Below are 18,953 nucleotides of genomic sequence, written 5' to 3' on the forward strand. Positions count from 1 at the left end.
TGTAGTCAAAGTATGCTTGCTTGAGGAAAAAAACTGTTGTAAAAACTGTATTACACTTGTTATTTTAATGGTATTTGGGTTATTTTAATGGTATTTGGAATGAATATTAATATTAATAATAATAATATTATTAATAATAATAATAATAATAATAATAATAATAATAATAAGGGTAATGTGCTGTTCAGCACAGTCCATCATCCACTGAGATAAGACAATAGCATTGGAATGACTAGATTGTGTCTTATAAAGCGTTTCAACAATTAACTGTGTTTCAGCCACAGCCTGAGGATGTGGTGCTGTGTTCTGGGGGAACACTCTCCTGTTTCTGCATGAATAGAGTGAGCGCTGTGGCAGCTCGCAGAGAACGTGTGTGTGACCCTTTTCTTATTTATAGCCGAACAACAAGCTCACCGCCATGGCTGTCAGTGGCGTCCCCTATATGCCATCTCCATGCACTAACACGGACGTTTTCCATCCTGCTCTGGGGAACCATAACAACCAAGCATATAGCTATAAAAAGGCAAATATAACTTAACCCTTGCAGGTGGAGACTGCAAAGCTCAGACCATGAAGGTGGAGACGATTTGAATATAGTAATGTTTGTGGTGGTCATATGGTCATTATATATATATATATATATATATATATATATATATATATATATATATATATATATATATATATATATATATATCCACCAAAATATGTTTCTGAGGTCAGAAACATAGTGACCTGTTAGCAAGGTGAAAGATGAAACGGATTGAGTTTTATTTGTTAGACATGATCTGATTAATATACACTCCCGAGAAAGGGATATTTTAGGCATAGAGTGATATAGGACAGGTGGGGCTTCTTATTTAGGAAGCCAAGGTGTGAGATTTCAGGTGATCTTGTGTGAGAAGATGGCACATAAGTGTTAAACTGTGTGATTGACAACAGAGGACTGGAGAGAACACTGTGCTCACAATAACAGGCGGAGGGGGGACTTTAAAGAGTTAAAGGATGAATGGGTTAAAGCTGTTCTCAGAATAGGATTCCCCCGACCCCCTCCTCTCCTCTCTCTGCTTGTTCTCCTCGGGATTTCTTGGCTTTGGTTAGGAGCACTTGCCGATCTGTTGCTGCTGTCCTTGGTGATGCAGAGCTCAATCCAATTAGCTTTCACCTCTAGATCCTCTGAGCCAGATTGTGGGAGATCCAGCCCGGTCTATCCCTTGTGCTTGGGAAGAACAAGTCTTGTACGCGTGTGTGGCTGCAGAGTGAGTGTGTGATTGTGTGAATGTGTGACTATGTATCTGCAGTTCACTGTCTCCAAGCTGCGCTGAGCTGCCTGCTGTTCCATTCCACAATCCATCCACAGCCGCAGCACAGATCAGCCCATCACATGAAGAGGATGCACTCCACACACAACTGAACTGTGCTTTCCAACCAGGGCTAAGCTCCCTGGGACTACATGACACTTTTGCTCTAGCCTCTGCTTGCAGCGCATCCCTCTTTAGACTTGTTGAGCTCTGGGAAGGTCCACTAAGCACGACATGGGACAAAACAAAATTGGCCAGGAGAGTACGAAGTGTCTTCTCCTACAGAACATCTAGCTACCTCCGGATAAGAGATGAACCCATCCTTTCTGGGGCTGGCCAGCTTGTGTTTAGTCCACTTTAAGCAAGGTAAGTAGATGGGGTATTTCTTCTCTACTCTACAGTCACCCTCCCCGGGGATGAATCATCTCTGCTTACAGTACCCAGGTGTTAGTTCCCAAGGAGTCCAATGGCAACAAGGGCCAATGGCATCAAGTTGAGAGACTTAAAGGGTAGCCAAGCTTACATAGTGTAGTCATCATCACCACCATGTTTTGTTCAAGGGATGAGTGATCTATAACGTTACTGATGTGTTTGAAAAGTGTGAAAGAAGGATGTTGCTTATTTGTCACTGTGATGTGTGCATTGTGTAGATTTATGTATTGTTATCCATCACCCATAAAAATGTACTCAGTGTGTATAAAGACACCTCTTCCAATCTATTATATAAAGAGAGAAATGCTTTTAATTTTGCACAATTACCTATATACTGTGACCATGGTGCAGAAGTGAATTGTTATAGTATGTGATCTATAAATGTTTTGTATATATGTACTTAACAGTTGCAAGGGAAGAATCAGAGTGGAATGTACTATTCGATTATATCTGTTTATTTATCATTCTAGTCAGATTAAGACCCTAGCCCCAAATGTGACACATGAAAGTGTTTGTTTTAATTAATGACCCAATGATGAAACAATGTTCTGTGTGTCATAAGCTATAAATACACATAAATGTACACACAAGGGGATATGTTCCTACTGTCACTGTAATCCAGGCAAATCAAGTTATATAACATTTAATCTTGAAGAATCTGCTGTTTTGTGGAGGTTACACAATAAAGGGCTTTTTTATTATTTGGTTCTTTGGTGATGTTGAGACTAAATGAAAGGGTGGATCCTCAGCAAATAATCAGTAATGAAAGTTCAATACTAAAATGTAGGCTGAAAAAGAAGACTAAAAGAGAGATGATTTCAATCAATAATAATCCTATCCGCTGCTGCTAAGCAGCTGGCAGAGCCTGTCGAAAATAAATAAATAAATATATATATATATATATACGCCAGCACAGAATGTACTTGTCTATAAAAAGTTTTACAAGCGTGTGGCATTGTGTAAGTTACCAGTGTAATCTGTCATTTCTTTAGTGAACAATGGGCCTACATTGCTTAGCAACATTTTGAAGGTCCATAAGACAATTACCAGTGGAGATAGAAATCCAGTGAAGGAGGTAGGTAATCTATTGTGGTCATAGTCAAGTTGTGACCTTCAACCCAAGGTGGTTATTGCATATGGCTAGTGATTGCTTAAAGCCGGGCAAACATTCGCCATTGGGTGCTTTGGTTGTCCACAGGCCATTCAAAACATGGATTTAGTGTTTCCTATATAGTAACAAATTCAACACACACACTGCAGTATGATCAACACAGAACTCATATATTTAATACCATGGTTCAAAGAGAAATGATGTTCTGTAACCAATGGCAACCAATCAGACGCTAGTATTATATAAAGAGTCACGTTAGCATTAGATTTATTTTCTTATTTGAAGACCTAATAGTTAGCACTACGTATTGAAATGCTTATGGGTTTGTTCGAATGGATTTGAATATTCAATGTTTGTTTTTATTTTCCTTTATAAATAATCATGTTTACATTGTTTTATCTGATAATGCATGTTACTTTACTGTTGATATTAGGAATATGCTTGTACTTAGGCCAAATATATTATAGAATACAGATATTAATATACGGTTGTCATAAGTGACAGTTATAATCTACAGTTACAGATATTTTCCAGATGAGATAGTTAAAGAAATTTAGGGAAACACAGGATTTTTGACAGGGTCGTTGCAGGATTGAGGGGTGTGTACTGGGAAAGGGGATCGTTCAGTATACAGTTGATATCACTAGATTTTTAGAAGTTTATATAGATTAAAGAGTCCATTTTATTTATTTATGGAATTAATGTAGTCTGGGTGAATGACAAGTTTTCACCCAGACTACAGTGGGTCAGGGGTCACTCAGATAACCTGGAAGTGTGTATATGAAAGCAGTGTATTTATGAAGGTTACACAAGAGGTGCAGTGACAGTGTACTGTAATTATATCAAGGGGAGGTTTGTTTTTGGATCTGAAGAAAATCCATTATTTCCATCATAAAGAATTGGTATTTGCAACAGTTGTGCAATATGTAATCTAACTGGTTGAAGGACAGCGTTTGTTTATGTGGAGTTCTCTGGTTTTGGGGTACAGATGAATGGATACTAGTTGTTGACCAAGCCACAAGTCCTTTGTATTGTTTCTAAATAATTTAACTGTTTACTCTGTGAGAAAAAAAAATGCTTTAAATTGTCCAGTTTTCAAAATCACGCAGGAGTTTCTGTAGGTCAAATTCACGTTGGTAAGGAATGGTGTGTGTCTGTATGTCATCTTCATACACATCAGTATTGCAAATTTTAGGTAGGTAATTTATTTAACACACAAACACACAGCCGTGCTATCTTGGGAGGGAGAGGACACCTAGGGGTAAATGTATCAAGCTGAGAGTTTTCCGGCGGGTTTGAAAAAAACAATCAGATTCTAGCTATCATTTATTTAGTACATTCTACAAAATGACAGCTAGACTCTGATTGGTGCTATAGGCAACATCTCCACTTTTCAAACCCGCCAGAAAACTCTCAGCTTGATACATTTACCCCCTAGAGACTGGCACATACTGAAATTAAGTCAGGACTGAAGGACTGACATAGCAGCGTATTATATCAACACATTAATAGTGTTTTCAGAAGAAAACCTGCTTCTGTGAGGGGCCTGGACTGGCCATGACACTTACCAATGGATCCAGTGGTGGGTACTAAGCAAGCCTAAGAGTCCCGTTATATGTCGTGGTAAAGGTGACTTTTCATCCCTCTGGTGTCTCGACATTAACTCATATTTATATTTTAGATATGTATATATTGAAACGAAATGTACGTGCTACACAAAAATGTATTATTTTGTACTCTAGAATAGCTTCTTATAATTTGAATTATTGAGCCAATTTCTACCTTTTCATTTTGTTTTGATTTTTTTCTTTTATTTCTTTTTTTTTTTTCATTTATTGTAGGGCCATACAACTCCAGTCCAACTCTACCATTGTGACTTCTCCATGTTGCGTACCACATTGTATATTATTACATACATTTAACCCAGCTAAGATCCGGGCAAAATCCAGATTTATAAGGCCTGATTTAGAGTTGGATTTGCTCCATGTACAAATGTGATATGCATAAAATTTGCTGCACTGCGCATGCGCACTCCTATTCATGCGCACTCCTATTTTGAATTGAGGCTATATTATACTTGCTCCCACTTGTCCTGTGAGTGTGAATAAGGGTCACTCACCAAGTAAGCTTAGCACAGTAGTGACATGGAGACATCATGCCCCTTTAGCGATGGGTCTAGTTTTCACTTACACGGATATTTAAAATACACTTATTAGGAGGAATATCTTTGCACATCCCATAGGCCTGGCTCTGAAGATACATGCAACTGAAAAAGCAATCACAGAAACGTAAGAGAATAGATGCATTTTTATGTGTACACGAAAGTCACACTTTTACGTATAACTCTAAATGGGGACGGTAGTTGGTGAAAACAATTATATTTTTCAGAATCCATGCATTTTTGGATAGACTCGCATTCTCTCATGTAGCAGTTTTTGGGTTTATAACAAAGTGGGCCAAGAGGTATTTGGTTAACGTAAAAAGAAAATAGAAAAAAAAATATATCCTTATAAATTATTCCACCAAATATTTTGCATAAATGTAAGTTATTATTTTTAAACGTCATTTATTTAGCATCATTATATTCAGCAGAGCTATATAAGCATAAAACCTTATCCAGCATGCCAGTCTCTGAACCAGTGGAACCAACAAACACACACAACAGGGGCAAATTAGTCAGAATCCAATTCATTTACCATTGTGTCTTTGGACTGTGGGAGGAAACCAGAGGGACCTGGAGGAAACCCACATGAACATGGGGAGAACATACAAGCTTCACGCAAATGGCATCCTGGTCAGAACTGAACCCAGGTTACCAGCCCAAGGTCCGAGCAGCCAGATATCTTCCCATAGCAAACTGTACAATAATCCTGTTACTAAGTTCTCAGGCTGAACAGCAGTATCAACATGTGTGGTTGGAATGTGTACAATAATCCTGTTACTAAGTTCTCAGGCTGAACAGCAGTATCAACATGTGTGGTTGGAATGTGTTGTATAGTATATATATATATATATATATATATATATATATATATATATATATATATATATATATATAATATATGTGTATCTCTTTACGTACTTATGTCTGGATACCGGTTTCATGAAGGGGTGTCTCTTCCTAACTTGAAGAGTTTTTCTTTGTAGTCTCACTATGTAATTATAATTGTAAATCTGGGCATGTCATTCCCTAATAAAACCAAACTGGTGTAATGGTTTGGTGCAAAGAGACAATTGAAGTCATGACAGCCCTGCCCATGCTGCGCAAAGGTGCATCATCATGCAGCAGGGAATGGAGTCATGATGAGATGGATCGTCTGGCGAGGACCGATAAAGCAAATTGTGTCATCAAGGCCCCACCATACAAAGAGAGGCGTGACCTAGGAGGGGTTTACTCTCCCAATAATCCAGGAGCACTCCCCAAAATTTGGGGGGCTTCTGGACATTCCCATGAGAGTAGGCAAGTATAGCATCATTGATCCATTATTAAACACTCTTGTTCACTTCCCCTGCAGCACAAAACAGTTTACTCATAAGGATTATACACCATTATGGGGAATGTGGGTGAAACAAACATATTGTTAACTCTTGTCTCAGGAATAATGTACAAGCCACCAAAGACAAGTCTGATCGGGCCTACGATCAAGACAGGAACTTGCATCACCATTAGTCTCAGTTAAACTTGTAAACTACTTGTATACAGTAATTTAGTAAAAGTCACATCGCTGCCAAGAATTGATCCGCTGTCAGAAAAATACATGATAATGCACTAACGAGTTTATAATGCTCAGTAGTCAGTCTCTAGGTCTTCTCTTGGCAGTTCTAAAGTATAATTTTAATTTATTTACATATTACGGATTTTTTCATTTTGCACAGGAGCCACTGTGTATCTGCCCACAAATGTCTATTGGATCCTACGAAGCACTAACCTCTTATACTGAAATACTTTGCAGACATTATGATGCCAGCTTAAAAGTAAGCAGTGAAAAGTAATACATGGCTCTGCCATTCAAGGACAAAAAGAAGATTTAGCCAAACGTTCTGTCATTAGCAGTAAAGCAAAGGCACCATTTTAGGATATTGTTTGGCAAAGATGTATTACAGTCATAAATATATACAAGCAGATCATTAACATAGCTGATGTTTTAATCAGAGTACAGAATTTAGTAGAGTATTAAACATTATAATGCAAATGTTTGTGAAATTTCATAAAACAATGCTAAAAAAAATACTTGACTAAGTCATTTAAATATCCTGTAAATAAAACCTATTTATTTTGCTATTATTATTATTATTATTATTATTTTATGGAAAATGAACTCACAACTAACCTCACTTATTTACCTTTAAAGAGCATCACTCCACATTTGTATTTATTTTATTTTCTTACACCCTTTCTTAAGAGTACTTCTAATACCTATCTGCTAAGAGCTGAAGAATTAACTTGACAAGCATTTTGGACCATGGATATAGACCTTGGTAACAATAAGGCACAGTTACTAGATAATTAAACCATGGACCATAAAGAAATATGGTGAAGAGGTCAGTCTTGCGGGTATATTCACTGCGGTTTTGAAAAAGTGAAGATGTCTGTAGCAACCAATCAGATCCAGCTGTCATTTTGTAGAATGTATTTTGTAAATAAATGACAGCTAGAATCTGATTGGTCGCTACAGGCAACATCCCCACTTGTTCAAACCCACTGTTTAGTAATATACCCCCAAGAGAGGTGTTCTATCAAATAACTAATTTCTGCGCTCTTAAACACACATAGTGGTTGTCATAAGTGGCATAAGCAGGTAACTGTGCTGCTGTGCATGGACAGGGTGTGTTCTTAACCCAGGGATGTTTTCGTCCCATAAACCTCAGCTGCCCAGTTGTCCTCCAGCCCCTACAAAGACTGCAGGTTAAACATGACTTCCCTCCCCAGTACTTGCTCTCCTCACACACTGATCTCACTGTGACATATGTACTGATCTCTGTGAGCTTCCTCCAGGAGGGTGTCAGTAGGTATAGGTTCAAGATACACATTCTCCTGAACCTCCTCCAGGAGCGTGTCAGTAGGTATAGGTACAAGATACACCCTCTCCCTCTCCTGAACCTCCTCCAGGAGCGTGTCAGTAGGTATAGGTACAAGATACACCTTCTCCTGAACCTCCTCCAGGAGGGTGTCAGTAGGTATAGGTACAAGATACACCTTCTCCTGAACCTCCTCCAGGAGCATGTCAGTAGGTATAGGTACAAGATACACCTTCTCCTGAACCTCCTCCAGGAGCATGTCAGTAGGTATAGGTACAAGATACACCCTCTCCCTCTCCTGAACCTCCTCCAGGAGCGTGTCAGTAGGTATAGGTACAAGATACACCTTCTCATGAACCTCCTCCAGGAGCGTGTCAGTAGGTATAGGTACAAGATACACCTTCTCCTGAACCTCCTCCAGGAGGGTATCAGTAGGTATAGGTACAAGATACACCTTCTCCTGAACCTCCTCCAGGAGCATGTCAGTAGGTATAGGTACAAGATACACCCTCTCCCTCTCCTGAACCTCCTCCAGGAGCATGTCAGTAGGTGTAGGTACAAGATACACCCTCTCCCTCTCCTGAACCTCCTCCAGGAGCGTGTCAGTAGGTATAGGTACAAGATACACCGTCTCCTGAACCTCCTCCAGGAGCGTGTCAGTAGGTATAGGTACAAGATACACCTTCTCCTGAACCTCCTCCAGGAGCATGTCAGTAGGTATAGGTACAAGATACACCGTCTCCTGAACCTCCTCCAGGAGGGTGTCAGTAGGTATAGGTACAAGATACACCTTCTCCTGAACCTCCTCCAGGAGCATGTCAGTAGGTATAGGTACAAAATATACCCTCTCCCTATCCTGAACCTCCTCCAGGAGCGTGTCAGTAGGTATAGGTACAAGATACACTTTCTCCTGAACCTCCTCTAGGAGGGTGTCAGTAGGTATAGGTACAAGATACACCCACTCCTGAACCTCCTCCAGGAGCATGTCAGTAGGTATAGGTACAAGATACACCTTCTCCCTCTCCTGAACCTCCTCCAGGAGCATGTCAGTAGGTGTAGGTACAAGATACACCCTCTCCCTCTCCTGAACCTCCTCCAGGAGCATGTCAGTAGGTATAGGTACAAGATACACCTTCTCCTGAACCTCCTCCAGGAGCATGTCAGTAGGTATAGGTACAAGATACACCCTCTCCCTCTCCTGAACCTCCTCCAGGAGCGTGTCAGTAGGTATAGGTACAAGATACACTTTCTCCTGAACCTCCTCCAGGAGCATGTCAGTAGGTATAGGTACAAGATATACCCTCTCCCTATCCTGAACCTCCTCCAGGAGCATGTCAGTAGGTGTAGGTACAAGATACACCCTCTCCCTCTCCTGAACCTCCTCCAGGAGCGTGTCAGTATGTATAGGTACAAGTAACACATTCTCCTGAACCTCCTCCAGGAGCATGTCAGTAGGTATAGGTACAAGATATACCCTCTCCCTATCCTGAACCTCCTCCAGGAGCATGTCAGTAGGTATAGGTAGAAGATACACCTTCTCCTGAACCTCCTCCAGGAGCATGTCAGTAGGTGTAGGTACAAGATACTCCCTCTCCCTCTCCTGAACCTCCTCCAGGAGCGTGTCAGTAGGTATAGGTACAAGATACACCTTCTCCTGAACCTCCTCCAGGAGCATGTCAGTAGGTATAGGTACAAGATACACCTTCTCCTGAACCTCCTCCAGGAGCATGTCAGTAGGTGTAGGTACAAGATACACCCTCTCCCTCTCCTGCTGAACCTCCTCCAGGAGCGTGTCAGTAGGTATAGGTACAAGATACACCTTCTCCTGAACCTCCTCCAGGAGCATGTCAGTAGGTATAGGTACAAGATATACCCTCTCCCTCTCCTGAACCTCCTCTAGCCCTGTCATTCTCCTGTTTGCTTTCATATGCACTTCCTGCTGGTCTGATATAATAAGCAACACAGGAAATCTGAGTATGGAGAAGAAGGAGGTTGTGGCAGGGAGGTGAGCGCGCCGTCCATTTCTTCCTAACCCCTCCCACGAGATGCTCATTGTCGGTGTGGTCTGTGTATGGGGCAACTAATAAGTGATTTTCATATCTCCTTCCACAATTGTTACGTCCTCTTTATCTTCATTCTCTATTCTGTGGGATAATGGGAGTATGTGGAGACTGCTTATTTATTTAAACTAAATATACAGTAATATATATATATATATATATATATATATATATATATATATATATATATATATATATATATGTATATACAGGCCCCTACACAGATTTTACTATCTGTACATGTTCTTTAAGCTTCACTAGAAATCACTAGACCAATAGTTTCAGTCTGTAGCTAATGTCGCATCCACCCATTACGATCTGTTCCAAATAATACAAAACATTTCAGCATGCTAATAACATTTCAACAATCTGCCAGTTTCCTGTACTTCCCTTTTTAGCATCAGTAGCTGCTGAATCAGATTACTGACAGAAATCAATATGCAGCCATTATGAAGCCAGGGACCCCTACGCTACTAAACCTCTCCGGTAGAGGCTTCCGTGGCTATAATAACACACCAAGGGCTAGATTTACTAAGCTGCGGGTTTGAAAAAGTGGGGATGTTGCCTATAGCAACCAATCAGATTCTAGCTTTCATTTTGTAGAAGGTACTTAATAAATGAAAGCTAGAATCTGATTGGTTGCTATAGACAACATCCCCACTTTTTCAAACCCGCAGCTTAGTAAATCTAGCCCCAGGTCTCTATTAATAGAACCACAGACTGGCCTATATGTGTTAGCAGTGTCAGGGTGTCTAGGGTTGGAACCCAGGACACAGGACACTTAAGAGAGCCTACAACTTCATACTCAGGGGTGAAAGTGTTAGAGCTAGACATCAGTGATTTGCTGTGCTTTTCAGTTATCTTGGGCAGATGCTCCTCCTGGTAATTTAAAAAGTCTTTAAATATGAGGCTTTCTGAGTATAATAGTATGTGCAAGGTCATGCTCCTGCTTTGTGTTCTTATGGGAAAGTGACCTAGAGTAAATACTACAGAATTATATCATTAGTAGGTGATCAGGTATGTATAAAAGACTGGAGTGTGTATAAAGTGGTTGTCCGGGGAAGGACTATAAATATAATTTCCAGCATTAATCCCTATGAAGGGGATTTTATAGCCATTACCTTCATTTTCTTCCCTGGTGCTTCATTCTTCAGGCTCCACAGGTTTACATCACTGTAGCTGCTAGCACCTGCTATAAACCATAATTGGAAACTACACATCTCTTTATGCATTGTGTCACCAGTGTAAATGTGCTGACCTCCTCAACTTACAGACTGTCTAATGTAATTGTATAAAATCCAGCTGACTATGTGATAATAATCTGAGGCCTCTGAATGCTCATGTACTGTCGCAACGTTTTCATAAAGTTCTATTTGCAGTACAAAGTTGTGCTGCGTTCACCAAGCTTGGTGGAGACAGTTCAGAGCCAACATACTACAGTTGCGGAGAAGTGTTCATCTATGACACTCAATAGGAGGAGTTCAGATGTCGTGGTTCCAGCTTATGGTCTGCATAGTTCTCCTTTTTGACTGTTTGCCACGATTACAGAAAATAGGCTAAAGCTCAGTGCAAGCAAAGGAGACTTATAAAAATACAGAGAATCCATTGACTGCTCTTGTTCTCAACATGTATTCATCATTCTGCAAAGCCGTTCCCTTTCTTAGTTTGTTTAGACTCAACATTTTTGTTTTGTTGATTCTTCAATTTCAAAAATAGTAAAGGTTGCCTGAAAAATTAGTTATAGGAGTAGTGAGACATGGTCAACTAACATACTCCATAAATACACAACTCTCAACACAACTTGTCTGGCTATTTGTGGTTTTTTTAAATGACTATAGCTATGTGGCTGTAATAATCATTAATAACCATTGGCATTTGTACTATATAAATCAGGGACATTGAAACTGAGCTTATGTTGTAAATAAAGAGCAGCTGAAGGTCTAACTGTTACTTAAATACTGTGAAAGCAGCCAAGGAGTATCGGCAAAACTTACGGGAACGTTTGTGATCACCCAGCTGAAATTTTTTATAGATGATATTAACCTCCTAAACCTAACGCAGTCTGGCTTCAGAACTGAACAAAGCACAATTACTGCCCTGGCTGATGTGATAAATGACTGGCAATACAAGCTAGAAAACAAGAAGCTTGTGCTGTGTTTCTGCCTTTGACTCTGTCAACCACAGCCTACTCATTTGGTTGGTTCCACAACTAGGTCTCTAACAGGCACCAACAAGGCTAAAGGTGAACATTTTCCTATAAATCTGGTAACACGAGGTGTCGTACAGGGAACCATCCTGCGGCCAATCCTATTTGCCATTTATATCAAAATTATTGAATGAAATGAAAAGTCATCTGTTCACAGCTAAAAGAGGCAGAGAAAGAAAATCTTCTGTTTAGCAGGTTTGTGATATATAGACCCCTATATTGTTACTTCAGGTTAAATTGCCTACTAACTACAGATGCCAAGAGACAGTATTTCTATTCCTAAAAACTTCATACGTTACCATACGTTGGACATACGTTACCACAAAGACCTGTGCTTCACCACTAGTCCCACCTATCCACCCATCACTACTGTTTATATGTGGTGGTAGGAAAAGCTCTGTGGACGTACAAAACTATCACTGGCCAACTCCCACAGGATATTGTTGATTGTCTCCCAATGTGCTTGGAACCTGTGCCCTCAGAAGCTGTTTACTGACTTCTCTGAGAGTACCCAAAGCTCTATAGCACTGTCAGTGAGCTGTCTTCCCTCTAGAATGTGTTACTGAAATCACTGAAACTAAGGACTCCTGATAGTATTAGCGTGGTCAAGAGCTAATAGTTAAAACACATTATAGAAGCCTGTAACTGAGCCTAGCATATTCCCCTCCCATTCCACAATCTCCCTGTTTTACCATTCTCCTTCCCTCTTCCATCAGTCCATATGGTGTCTGTAAGTCACCTACTTATTTGCCTAACTCTCACCCCTCATCACTTGATCCATGTGTTCTTACCATATCTCATTTCCTTACCTCCTAGTATTATCCCAGTTCCAGATGTACTTCCCTTTGTTTGTAGTATCCTGTTTAACTATTCTCTTTGGACTATAATGTTGTTGCTATACATTTTTAATAATTTGCTACTATTGTAATGCATACTCTACCAATTGTCTTTGCATTTTGCATTTTTATGCATCTTAAACATTAATGTTTTTTTGTACCATTGTACTCTCATATGTACTTTTTATTTTCTGCATATAATGATTATCTGTTATTTGACTTAATGCTTGTAAATTACCTTGTTCAATGGTGTTCGCCTTGATAACTTGTGATTTTTTTTTATTGATTGATTGATTGACTATGGGATAATACCAAAAAGAAGAAGCAATATTTATGTGGGTTGCACCAATATTCATAACTATGTAGCAGGAACTAGGAACTAGTAATATCTCTGAAAGCCTCGTTACACAGGTTTCATACCTCAGCAATTTCACTGGTTCCTCGTGAATTGATACTTTGCATTCTTTTGAATTTTGGTGCTCAGCAATGCCACTGATTCCGAGAGAATCGATAGGCTATATTGTTATAAATATTGCTTCAGTGAAAGACATGGCAGCCTCCACCATGTACAGGGGCAGCTGTACTTTACAGTTACCCGTAAGTCTCCATAAAATGGGGTTACTCTAATAATTGGTACCACAATATAATATTTCCTTCAACCTGTGCTCTTCATAGCCTACACACTGTAGTGATACATTTATCTTACCTATCTCTTAAGAGGGGAGCATTCTCAATACGCAAATCTGTGCATTTTCCAACAATCTTTATTTAAAATATTATAATAAGAATATAAATATATTATGTTATAAAATATATATATCCCTACATATCTGGACCTTGATGCAGCAAAATATATATAAATATAGATAAGTGAAAAGAAATGAAGAAATTAGTACTGTAAGTATTTTTAATCTTACCGAACCAATCAGTAGGGCCAAGGAATTTTAATATTTACTTATATTGTTGCAGCTACTGTCTTAGAGCACTAATTTCTTCACATTTTAATGAGGATTTAATAAAACATATATCTTTAACTAATTATTGAAAATCAATATTGAATATATAAAGCATTCTGGTATTTTTTAGTTAATATAACATTGTTAATGATCAGAGACCACACCCCTCTAATGTAAATATAAAAGCAGATGGAATACTGTTTGACAAGTAGATAGAGCAAGAGTCCAATTTTAGGTGTGGACAAAAATTATCTTGGAGAATAAATAAATGTTTCTGTATATGCCGGAAAGAGCAACATCTGACTATTGTTATTTTATTTTAATTTCTGGTCATTTAAAATCCTGGAAAGTATTATATTTTATCTATATAAGTTTATATTTCTATATGTTCATTATTATTTGTCAAATTTGTCTTAGTTAAAAGCTACTGAGATTTTATTGATTTTTATTTATACTGTAATATAACGCTAAACAACATATTCAAATAATGTATTAGTCATCAATATCAAAACATACTGTAAAAAAAACTTATATGCTATATATATCTTGTTGCAAAGTGCAAAAAAATAGTCCATGAAGGAAAATTATGCTGCTTTTACCAATAAATTTACTTTTTTTTTAAAATGCTCAACCCCAATGTAGACATCGGCCATTGTGCATTTATATTTGTATTCCTCTGCACATGTCTGTCTGTTAAGGGAGCAGCCATATTAAACATTTTTGAGATCCAGTTTGCTCTTGTGCTGAGCATCTAAGCCTGTCATGTGCCGTACTGTGTATGGCAATTCGCCTATTTTTAAGGGGTTCAAGGATGTAACTATATCCATAGCTAGTCACGTGACTAACGGGGCTCAGCAGAATATAGGCTGCATTCCACAGGGGGAAAAAGGGCCTTAAAGGGCAAGTGTAATATGGTCACATATTGAGTATCCAAACAGTTATCAGATTTAGCATAACATGAGTATAAAATATATGCATAAATAAATATGACAAAGTGCTAATAATGATACGAGCATGTTGCCCCATTGGATATACTTTTTGGATGGAATAGATCTTGGTTGATGATGGGATTTGTCCGTAGGAGCCGTAGATATGCCCATGAAGTGGTTTATTAATACATTTCTGAAATCACAAGGTGAAGTACTTACATTCACAGGCTATTGATACAGACATCAAAAATTCTTTAGGGAAAGCAAAGTCTGGCATAAAAAAAATTACTTTTCACTGGCATCACAATGGGCTGTCCATCTTCTCTTTAGATACACCAATCCCATATACCCATCACTGAAGAGCAAGATGCTGACAGTTGACAACCTTGGTATGAGAGGTTCAGAAATATGAAATTAATTTTTTAACTGTATTAACATTAACTGAGCATTTTCCAGCAATGTCTGTTTAAAAATATTACTGGCAGGTTAAGGGTATTGAAATGTGACCTACAGATATATTAGATTACAGTGTAGTAGAATACTAAGGGGCATATTGAATTAGGGTTCCGGTCCGCGGTAACGCGCATTACCGCGAAAAGTGCGCGTTATTGCCGGTATTACGGTACCGCAATAACGCAGATTTTCGTTCGCAACCCTATGGGCTGCGAACGAAAATCCACGTTTTTGCGGTAACGTGGATTAAGTTTCGCGGCTGTTCCGGCGCGATCCCGCAGACCAGAAAGCTAATTGAATATGCCCCTAAATGTCTAATCCTCAGCATTTTGTGCATCTTCTTACTGTACATTTCTTTTCTCTTGGACAGTAACTGTAATAACACAGCTTTTCTCTGATCCTTAGTTCCCATGCTATTTATAAGAGCGGAATGTTTTCATTAGGTGTAGTACAAACCAGAGAGATATAGTTGGAAAAAGTGCTAATATTCCATAAATATGCTTATATAAATATTACTACTAATTCTATTATTATATATGAACTTGAACATCATTGGCGAAACTCTTGTATGACCTCATACATAGTGCAAGTTGTCTCTCCTACGTAAATGTTCTGGACACAGCCAAACAGATATACTTCCAAATTCTCCACTCAGGCTTCTATCCCCAAATACCTGTTAAATACATTTATATCTCTTCTCCCCCTCCCATACCAACCCCTGCCACTGACCACCATCATAGGTCTTGCTTCCTACTTCGATGATAAAAATCCAGCATGAAATTGTATTATTTTCTTGGAGTAACAACTTGCTCAAATCCTTTCCCATGGCCTCTGGCAACTTCTCTTCATTTAAACTCACACACAAAGATGAAGCCTTCTTCTCTTCCCACTCTATTACCTGTCCATTTCTCCCTATTCCTCATAACTCAGTTGTTCACTGTCACCTGTACTCATCCCAGGCTCCTATGGTATCTTTCCATCATTATTTAAGCATGTAGGGCCTGATTCATTAAGGATCTTAACTTGAGAAACTTATTTCAGTCTCCTGGACAAAACCATGTTACAATGCAAGGGGTGCAAATTAGTATTTTGTTTTGCACATAAGTTAAATACTGACTGTTTTTTCATGTAGCACACAAATATTTCATAGCTTATTTGTACACTGAAATTTAAAGTTGATATTTGTGTGCTACATGAAAGCTTACCTGCCTCATACAACTTCAACTTCTCATAAGCTTCCCTGCCTCATACAACCTATTGGACCCTCTTCATTGATGCTTTTGTTTCCAACACTCCACAGAGACTGGTGGAAAAAAGGAATCCACCACCCCTATAGATCCCATTGGGTTACCATTTGCACACACCACAAGAGAATGCAGAGGTCTTTATTTCTAGAAACACAACAATTAACCTTGCCCCTATAACTTGCTGCCTAGGTGTCATCCTTGACTCAGAACTGTCTTTTGTTCTTCATATCCAATATGTTACCAAATCCTGTCATATAACATATAAGAAACATATCCAGAATACACACGTGTCTCACACAAGACACTGCAACAATTTTAATTTAAGCATACATAGGATCTGTATATAAGGCCTATAATCTCTAGCATTGACTATTGCAATTCTCTTCTTACTGGTTTTTCCAGACTTTCACCCTAATACATCCTCAGTGCAGTGGTTAGACTGATTTTCCTCAAACATTCTTCTACGGCTCCTTCACTCAGCCATTCCCTGCACTTTACACAATACAATATGAGGTACTTCTGCCAGAATACAAAGTCATTAACAAAACTGCGTCTCTTCCCATATCCCCTAACTCGATCCCCCCCCCCTCTGCCCAAGACTGAAATGTAAAAAAAGCAAAACAATTAAAATTGGGCAGTCGCAACTTCCTCATTTGCAAAGGGGTATAAAATGCTACTTTCCCAATATTACATTCACTGGACATGATTTATTAACGAAAGCAAAGCAAAAAAATTGAGTCACTTTGAACCTTAGCAAAACCATGATGTATTGGAGGGGGAGATAAATTTAAAATGTGGGGACAGATTTATTGTTGGGGTAGGTCATGTCCTAGATCAACTTTTAATGTCAGTGTAAAAATAAAGCTATCAAGTATTTGTGTGCGACATGAAAAAACATCCAATATTGTCCTTATGTGCAAAATAATAAACTCGTTTGCTCCCCTTGCATTGCAACATGATTTTGCCAAAGTTCAAAGTTACTCATTTCTTTGCTTTACTTTTCTTAATGAATCAGGCCCACTGTGTATAATACTTTTTCTGAAGGTCTAAACTATTTATAGTGGCTTGGAACAAGGGTACATTTTTATTTCAAATGTGCTTTTTGTTCCTTATAGTATGTGTGGTAATTTAAAAAAAATGTTTATGTTTTTGTTTTGTTTGTGTTTTTAATCAGGGTACACTGTAATGAGTCAGAGAAGACTCAGATCTGTCTCCTCTGTTATCTGAGCCATCCAATCCATTGTTATTGTAAACTAAGAGCAGCATGCAGGCCAATGCTTCTCCACAAATGACTCCCTATAAAGGGTCATAGTTTAGAATACCCATATACAGGTCCAATTATATCAATATACAGGCTCGATTGACCTTGTTGAAAATAATCTGCATCTCTTAGCTAAGTAGTGGTCGTCAGCAAAGGCTAAATTAGAGTAAGTAATGAATACTGTAGCAGTTTCATTTCCTCATGCCAGGTCTTTGTATGATAGGCATGCACATAGTGACATCATGTGATGTAATAGGTCATGTGGTATGCCTGGTAATTTGCAGGTTACTTTCACTCTGACAGGTCGTTAACTGAAAACATTGAAACCAGTCACTATAAGGTTAGCTACAACTTTTTTCTGACAGAAAGATTCAAAAAATTTAAATTGGACTCTAGTGTAATTTATTTGTTCAGATATGGTCATGTAACAATAACATTACCGGGCCAGTTTGGGGTAAAATAGCTTTTGCCTTAAATTGTTCTGATTTTTGGGTCAGTTTTGTTCAAAGAAAAGAAGCAACTACTGTACTCACTTCAGCCATCAGTTTGTACACAAACTATAGGCTGTTCCCACTTGTGTTACGTGACATTTTGACATTGTTCTAGATTCAACAGAATTATATTTGTTTAAATAGAATGTTTCACCATACCTCCCAACCGTCCTGATTTCAGCGGGCCAGTCCCTATTGGAGGGGACTGTTCCAACGCCCTGTGATGTCATGTTTGTCCCTACTCAAGGGAGGTTGTGATACTGACACACCTCTTTTGGAAGAGGCGTGGCCAAGTCCGATTTAGAAATGTTAAAAGTTTGAAGGCATACGTTTTATAATGCCATTATGCTTTGGAGAGAGTACTGAAAAGTAACCACATGACCTTCTGGTGTTAATGCACAGTTAACTAGACAAATCCTGACTTTATATTCAATTAGTGGGAGGAATGGCAAGTTCACCTTTATATTTTATTATTGCTTTTAGTCTTGTATGCGACAAATACAGTGGGCTTGATGCATTAATGGAAAGTAAAGCAAAAAAGATGAGTAACTTTGAATCTTGGCAAAACGATATTGTATTGGAGGGAGAGTTAAATTTAAATTGTGAGTACAGATTTGTAGTTGGGATAGGACATGTCCTAGACCAACTTTA

General features: G+C 38.7%; 1 protein-coding gene across 1 annotated transcript in view; it reads left to right on the forward strand.

The window, feature by feature from the left end:
• Positions 1–1,085: 1,085 nt before the first annotated feature.
• KCNB2 (potassium voltage-gated channel subfamily B member 2) overlaps positions 1,086–18,953 on the forward strand; it is a 180,469-nt gene continuing 162,601 nt past the window's right edge. Inside the window, exon 1 of the mRNA XM_075213649.1 lies at positions 1,086–1,667. The gene's annotated coding sequence lies outside the window, so the exon portion shown is untranslated. The remainder of the gene's footprint in view (positions 1,668–18,953) is intronic.

The sequence above is a fragment of the Mixophyes fleayi genome, chromosome 5 (assembly GCF_038048845.1).
Source record: "Mixophyes fleayi isolate aMixFle1 chromosome 5, aMixFle1.hap1, whole genome shotgun sequence".
NCBI classification, from domain to species: domain Eukaryota; kingdom Metazoa; phylum Chordata; class Amphibia; order Anura; family Limnodynastidae; genus Mixophyes; species Mixophyes fleayi.